Source organism: Zalophus californianus, chromosome 10, assembly GCF_009762305.2.
Source record: "Zalophus californianus isolate mZalCal1 chromosome 10, mZalCal1.pri.v2, whole genome shotgun sequence".
NCBI lineage: Eukaryota > Metazoa > Chordata > Mammalia > Carnivora > Otariidae > Zalophus > Zalophus californianus.
In genome coordinates, this window is record NC_045604.1 from 70,053,522 (window position 1) to 70,061,937 (window position 8,416).

Genomic DNA, 8,416 nt, shown 5'->3' on the forward strand with positions numbered 1-8,416 from the left:
GATTGTTTTGAGGTGGAGACAATTGAGAATCCTCAGATGCAGAAGGAATCCTTGTTGGAGCTTTCCTTGTCTGAGCATAAGAAGCAACTTCTGGGAAATAAGGCTGCCATAAATTCCTTCTTTAGGGTGGGTCTACTCCCAAAGGGGATACCACAAATAAAACCTATCCTAAATCCCTTCTCTAGGGGAGTTTTATGACCCTAAAAGAGACAAAAAGGCCGCTTATACCTGTATAGACAACTGTTACCACAAACTTCCTTATATCTCAGTTATTTTCCTGAAACACATTTGTCTTTCCTAAAGAAACCTATTTGTTCTTTGTTTTTTTCTTAAAAGATTTTATTTGTCAAAGAGGGAGAGAGAGAAAAGAAGAGCACAAATAGGAGGAGCGGCAGGCGGCGGGAGAAGCAGGCTCCCTGTTGATCAAGGAGCCCGATGTGGGACTCAGTCCCAGGACCCCGGGATCATGATCTGAGCCAGAGGCAGACGCTTAACTGACTGAGCCTCCCAGGTGCCCTGTTCTTTCTTTAAAAAGGATTATCTCTCTTGGGGTGCCTGGGTGGCTCAGTCAGTTAGGCATCCAACTCTTTTTTTTTTTTTTAAGATTTTATTTATTTATTTGAGAGCAAGAGAATGAGAGAGAGAGAGAGAGCACATGAGAGGGGGGAGGGAGGGTCAGAGGGAGAAGCAGACTCCCTGCCAAGCAGGGAGCCTGAAGCGGGACTCCATCCAGGGACTCCAGGATCATGACCTGAGCCGAAGGCAGTTGCTTAACCAACTGAGCCACCCAGGCACCCTAAGCATCCAACTCTTGATTTCGGCTCAGGTCATGATATCAGGGTTGTGAGATTGAGCCCTGTGTTGGGCTCCACACTCAGTGGGGAGTCTGCTTGTCCCTCTCCCTCTTCCTCTGCCCCCCCCCCCAAATAAATAAATCTGAAAAAAAAAGAAAGGATTTTCTTCCCCTCTTCCTTTTTCCTACTAAGTTAGGTATATAAACATCTAATTGAAACTTCTGGTGCAGCTACTTTTCTTGGTTCCCATGTACACATAACTAAACTTTTTTCTTCTGTTAATCTGTTGCTTGTCAATTTAATTGACAGGCCCCAGTTCCAGAACATAAGAGGCAGTCCTGTAGCCTTCTTCACAGAGGCTCCCAAACTTGGCCAGACATGCAGGTGGGGCGAAGGAATGGGAGTGGAAGACATGTGGGGAGTGGGTGCTGGGACCAAGGACCCCTCCACTCTCCATCTGCCTCTTTTCCCCTTAGGTGTGTCATTGTGCTCACAAAACTCAGCAGAATGACTGGGAAGATCAATATTGCTCATCATCTCCTTGGCGGACATCATCATGTTGTGAAGGTGAGTGAGAAAAGAGGCCCCAGCTGAAGGCAGGTGGGGCCCCTGTGCAGCAGGCCAGGATGTGCACTTCTATAGGGTGGGTGGCTCATCATGGCCTTGGGTGGCTATTGGATATTGGAAAATTAAAATGCACACACATTTAGTTTTTTCTTGTGTTTGGTTTAAATCGGGTTCACAATGTCCCATGTAAGAAATGAAAGGGGGATTTGCCACATGTCACTACTGTATCCCACAGTTGTCAACTCCTTGGTGCTCAAAGAAAATTGGGAACCCCTCATTGCCTGGGCCGGCAGAGACACCAGCAGCTCAGGCAGCTGCACTGAGCTTCCAGCCTCAGGAGAACTGGGAGTGGGGCAACGCTGTGTAGAAGCAGCCATTTGAACCTCTGGCCTGGAGGCCACACCTCAGCCCTCCTACCTGGCTAGACAGACGTGCTCACGGGGCTGGGAGTATTTAACATGAGGAGCTTGCAGCTGTGAGTGGTCATACCTATATTTTCACGTAGGTACAGAAAAACATGGTTTCTCTATTTTGGGTAGCTCCATTTAAATCATGCTGGTGTTTTAGGGACAGACACTTTAGAATGGCAGAAATTTAAAATGCAAAGTGCTGTAACACGGCTCTTGTGCTGAGAGTCTCGTGTGCTGAGAGCATGTCTGTTGAGGGTAATGTGGCCCTGCTTTTGTGGAAATGAATCCAAAGGGTCTATCATAGGCAGAGAACTGAAGGAATGTGGAGCCCACTGTGCGTGGAGCAGAGCTGGTGGCACAAACTTGAAGTGGTAGAAGGCATCTTTTGTGTTGGTATTTGTCACTATTTTAAGCATAATAGTGACATCTGGTATTGCTACATGCTGTCTTAAGCAGAAACCATTTTTCCCTTTGCACGAGGGTGAAGTTTGGTCTTAAACACTTCTCCAGGATTTCAGGTTGCAGTGGCTTCTGTTTGGGTGGTTTGGATAGTTTATGTTACTCTGGCTCAAGATGTCAACCTGGCCTCTGGGTCATTGCTCATATAAGTTCTATGATAATTGAGATCCATTTCTTCCTGGAAAAAAATAACCTGGATGATAACATCCTTTGATGGAACACCCAGGAGAACATCAAAAGCCTGAGATGGCCCCTCCTGCCTGTTTCCCAGCATTGACCAAAGGCTGCTGTGCGAGAGGGTCCTGAGAGCCTTACACCGAGTGTCAGGGAACCCATCTGCACCCAAAAACCTTGCCCAGAACCCCCTACGTTCAGGAGCTCAAGAAAGACGAGCAGAAACAAAACAATAATCCACTTTAACAAATGCATAAAGGGCTTAACAGACATTTCCCCAAAGAAGATATACAGATGGGTAGCAGGCCCCTGAAAAGATGCCTAGCACAATAGAAATCATACCACTTGATACCCGCTACGGTGATTATAACAAAACAAAATGGAAAGCAACAAGTGCTGGTGAGGAGGAAGGTACGCTGGAACGCTCACACTGCTGGCGGGGAGGGAAGATGGTGCCGCCGCCGCGGGGAGCAGTCGGGCGGCTCCGCAACGGGTTATCACCTGACCCTGGAATTCCACTCCGAGGTGCACATCCAAGAGAATTGAAAACAGGGCCTTGAACAGTTCCTTGTACACCTGGGTTCATAGTAGGTCTATTCACAGTAGACAAAAGGTAGAAACAACCGAAATGTCTGTAGATGGATGGATAAGCAAAATGTGGTCTGTCCACACAGTGGAATTTCATTTGCCCATAAAAAGGAATGAAGCTCCAACATGTGCTACAACATGGATGAACCTTGAGAACATTATGCTCAGTGAGATAATCCAAACTCAAAGGGCCGCATATTGTATGAGTCCACTTACAGGAGATGCTCGGAACAGGCAAATCCATGGAGAGAAAAGAAGATCAGTGGCTGCCAGGGTCTGGGGAGGGGGTCAGGGAGAGCGCACTGAAAGGCATGGGGTTTCATTTTGGGATGATGGGAAAGTCTGACGCTAGGTAGGGCGATGGTTGCGCAGTGGGAAAGAGTAAAACTCATTGCCCTGACTGAGTAGGGGCGGGGAGGGGGACAGCATCAACGGGGGTGGGAGGGAGGATGTGGCTATGAGAGGTGCAGCTGAGCGCCTGCCTTTCTCCATTCCGCCCTTCTCGTGAGTTCTTACGGGCCAAAAGCTGCCAGCTGGAGGCTTGGAGGAGACACCCCGTCTCCCCAGGACAGGAGGAGGCTGGGAGGCGTAAACACGAGCCCATCTTTGTGTTCAGGGACACAGTGGTCCAGGAGCCACGTTACGGCCCAAAGCCTTCGCACGTGGCCTTAGGGCGGGTTGTGCTGGAGGGAGCTTCATGCAGCTGTTAGACCCCATCCCAGCAGAATCCCTGGAGAATTCCAAATTTCAGTCACACTACATTTTTATTAAGAGCTTTCACCCAGAGAAAATGATGGAATAGATTTTATTGTTGGAAAGAAGCCAGATAAAATTAGATGCCTCTTGTCGCCCCAACACCCACCCCTCACCCCTCTGTTCTTTTCTGAAACCTTTACTTTTATCTCTTGGTTCCTGGCCGGTAGGTACCCAGGAGTGTATATTCACGAAAATACAGATGCACTGTCGCTTCCGTGAGCCTCCCTGCTTTAATTTCAAGGGTGATTTTGCTTTTGCTCCAGCGGACTTCTGTTCTGGAACAGCTTTGGGCCTTGGGCTCTGTGTTGGGTGTGCGTGTGGTTTCTTTTTTCTTTTCAGTAAAGCTTGTAGGAATTTTATAGCTGCAAACTGGTAGAATATTTTGCCTCACAGAAGAAGTTGATCTGATTTCTCACGTCTTGTGTCTTCTCTCCAAGTTCTTGTTCTTGGCAAAGCTAACCTGCTGTCTCATCCTCCTAAATAGAATTGGGTTTGCCTCCCAACAGCCACTTTTGAGCAAAACCAGGTTCTGATAGTCTGCTATCTTCTATTACCAATGCGTGGATAGTGAATTTTAAGAATAGCTGTTATTTCTTACCAGTGTAGGAAAGGAAAGAGTGTCCTGCGTGAAAACTAGGGCTTCCATCCGTCCAGGGGAGCTGATAGGTCATTACTGGAAAATGTCCAGGGACAGACCGCTGAGCTGGGCACGGGTTGCAGAGGGAGCCACGGGGGTTGGTGCCATTCATGTGGGTGGTGGTTTCTTTAAATTTAATTCTGTGTGGAATTCAGCAGAGACCTTGAGCAGATTTTGCGCGGCCTCAGCCTACACCTCCCAGATCTGCAGTGGACGGTGTGGGAGAAGGCATTACAGAGTGGGAGGCACCGGTGGTGGCAGGTGCCTTCTCTGGGCACGCCTGGTGCCGATAGTCCCCTTGAGCGTGGAAAGAGCCTATGGTTGGGGGCACACCGGGGTCCGAGGGGCTGGTCACACACAAACTGGCTTTCACAGGATGAAAACCTCTTTCTCTCTGGGCCTTTTCTTTCTGTGGTGCCAATCTCGGCATTACAGACACACGGACACCCCCTGGAAGGGTTTTCCTTCCACTCCTCCCCTGAGTTTTAATGTTGTCCCACAGGTGCTCCCTGGGCAGTTTAAGCAGTTTAAGACAGTTTTAATGGTTTCTTGATGCCATCTCAAGGTGACATTACCCAAATCCCTTGGAACATTTTTGGGACTGTGGATTCAGGGGACATTAGTGAAGAGCTAGAGGCGGAGGAGCCTGGACCACAGAACTTGGCAAGTGAGGTGTGATCCTCCAGCTGCCCCGTGGGCTTTGGACCAGACCTCAGAGCTAACGTCTGGTCATGGTGGCCATTGTAAGAGCCATTCTGTTGCCCACTGGGCCAGTGGTGGCTGTGGGTGGTTTTGTTCCGTTGTCTGTCACTTGCCATCTGCACTGGGTGTGGTTAGGAGCTGGGCTGCCCATCATGGTGCTGCTGGACACCGTAGCCACTGCGCCCCGGGCAAGTGGCTGGCCCGGAGTGAGGTGCTTCAAGTATGAAACATACCCAATGGGAAGACTTAGCACAGATGACAAGACGGCAGATTAATAACTTGCTATATGCAAAAAAAAATAGCTTGCTATATGCATGACGTGGTGAAATGGCAGTGTTTTAGATAGACCTGTTTAAATAATTAATTTTATGTTTCCTTTTACCTTTCAAATATGGGCAGCTACTAGAAAACTTAAAAGTTGAAGGGTGCCCAGTGGGCTCAGTTGGAGGAGCTTGCGGTTCTTGATCTTGGGGTTGTGAGTTCCAGCCCCATGTTGGGCATAGAGATTACTTAAAAATAAAATCTTAAAAAAGAAAGTTGAATCTGTAGCTCACAGGGTAATTCTTCTGGATGGAGCCCTGCCACAGCCCACCTTCTTGGCACACACGTGCACACACACACCATCACACAGACTACACATGCAGACACACACACACACACGAGCACTCTGTCACCCACAAACACATGCACGTGTGTGTGCCTGCAGATACAAATGGAACACAGTGCACAGTTCATGAATGCACACGAGCGTGCACACACCTGTGCATCCCTCTCAGGACAGGATGGTTTCCAGCGGACACCTGGGCAGTGGGGGCCTCAAGGCTGCTGGATGGGCAGGGGAGTGACAGACTCGTGGTCACAACGGGGAGAATGGGGCTGTCCCCTGTCCTAAGAATGCTGTCTGGCATGGCGTTAAACGTGTGGGAGCTTCGGACAGTGACTGCCCAACGGACGTCAGACATACCAGGCCCTCTCCACCCCCAACTCTCCCTGCTTCCACTTCTCCAGGATTCAAAACGAATTGATTTTTTTTTTTACAGTTCCTTTTCTTTTTTTTTTAAATGAGATGAAATGCACATAAAATTAACCACTTAAAATTCAACGATTCAGTGGCATTTAGCACATCCGCAGTGTTGTGCACCCACCACCTCCATCTAGTTCCAGAACATTCCCGTCACCCACCCCACAACCAACTCTGTACGCAGTAGTGGCTATTCCCTGTTCCCTGTGCTCTCTGTCTGTGGATTTGTCTGCTCTGGATGTTTCACGTGAGTGGAGTCCCACGTGTGGGTGGTGTACTTTATTCATCCGTCCATCTGTGGATGGACGTGTGGGTTGCCACCGCCTTTTCTGCTGTGCTGCTTCTGTGATGTGGGGCCGAGTCTGAGCGCCTGCCTCCACTTTTGCAGGCTCTCTGCCCAGGGGTGGGGTGGGGCCACCCTTCGGGAAGGGCTCTGGCTCTTCTCCCATGGCCCCTTCAGTCCCTTGGAGGAATCCTCATGTGGCTGCCAGACCTGAAAGCACTGCATCCCGCCTGAGGCCTTTGCGGGCCCCACGAATGTCCAGTGGAGTGGCTGGTTGTGTTCATTGTGCTGAAATCCACACGTCAGGTCTCAGGGAACAGAGGCTGACCATTCATTTAAGCCTCTGCCGAAAGAGGCCCTTATATAGGTGCATCTAAACGCCATGATTTTTATGATAAAATGGGTCCAGAGTTCATTTCTCAGGCCCTTGGCTGAGAGTGGGGGCGGGGGCTTGTGGGGGCCTTGGGCCCTGAGGCCTGTGTTTCCACCTAAAGTGGCTGGTGTTCCATGTCCCAGGAGAAGGGCCTGGCCTGGCCTCCCAGGCTCACCTGAGGCAGGTGTAAGTGGGGGCCTGGTGGGCACATCTGCATTGGTCCGCCTGGGGCTCATCCTCTTGGCTTCTTCCGTGCATGGTGTCATGTTGGGGTGTGCTGTGGGGGAGCCCGAGGAAAGGTGGGAGACCACAGGGCGGTGGCCAGCAATCTGAGATGAGGAAGGGCAGGAGTGCTTCGAGCAATCAGGTGAAGGAGTGCAGGTGCAGAACACTACCCGTCTGGTCGGATGGGGCCCAGTTCCCTGGGGGACAGGGGCTGCTCACCCTCAAGGCTTCTTTATCGAGGTAACATTCACACCCAAAATAACCATTTGAAGGTGAACAACTTCGTGGCATTTAGGGCATTCACAGGGTTGTGTGACGTCACCTCTCTCTAAGCCCAGAACATGTCGCCAGCCCCAAAGAAACCCCGTATAAGTTGGCACTCCCTCCCGCGCCTCTGGCGCCCACTGTCCACTTCCTGTGCCTGTGGATTTGACTCCTCCAGGGACCTCCCAACAGAAGCCACAGCATTTTCCCGTGGGGGCTGCTTTCCCCAAGCATGACGTCCTCAGGGAGCATCCATGTTGGAGCACATGTCAGAATTCCTTTCGGAGGCTGGATGGTATTCTGTCCTGTGTTTGGGCCACGTCTTGTTCACCCCTCCTCTGTGGGTGGACGTTTGTGCACAAGTTCTCATGTGGACCGGAGTGGACGCTGTGCGTGGGTGCCCTCCCGGGGGTGGGACTGCCGGCCACGGGGCGCTTTTGCGGTTAACTCTGTGAGGGCTGGTTGGGTGTGGGTGGTGCCCAGAGTCTCCTCCTGGGGCCCCTCTGGGATGGGGGTGGTCTGCCCTGCAGCATGCCAAGAGGCTGCAGGGAGCCTGCCCCCACTTTCCCTGAGCTGACGGCAGGGAGGGCCACAGGCTTTCAAATCAGCTGCAGGGTGTTTGTCAGAAGATGTTGTCCATGGGATAATAAAAAATGAATATTTAGTCTTCGTCCCCAGATGCTGGGGGCGCTCCCGGGCAGGGCCTGGAAGCTCTGTGCCCCTTCCCCACCCCTCGCCCTGTGGGTCTCTTCCATCTGCTGTTCAAGTCGTATCCTTTGTTAAGAACCCCCCAAACTTTGCAGCCGGTTTGGGCACAAGTGTGGGTAGCCTGCGGACCTCGTACTGTGGTGCCCAAAGTGGAGGGTGTCTCGAGGGTCCCCACAGCCTGTGGATCTTCACTAGCACCAATGGTGAGTGTCGGAACGGAGTTCAGCTGCAGGACCCGTGGCGGGCATCCAGAGAGCTGGAGAGTCGGTTGATGTCAGGAAAAAACCGCACGTGCAGCATTGGATGGGATGTGCGGTGAGTAAAAGCAGCTCAGCGGCGCCGTGGCCTCCTTTCTGACGTGGGAGGTTCTGGGGTGGGAGGAGGTGGAGGTTCGGAGCCTCTTGGGGAACTGGCCAGTCCCAAGTCCGTGGCCCCAGCACCCCTTACCTGCCTCC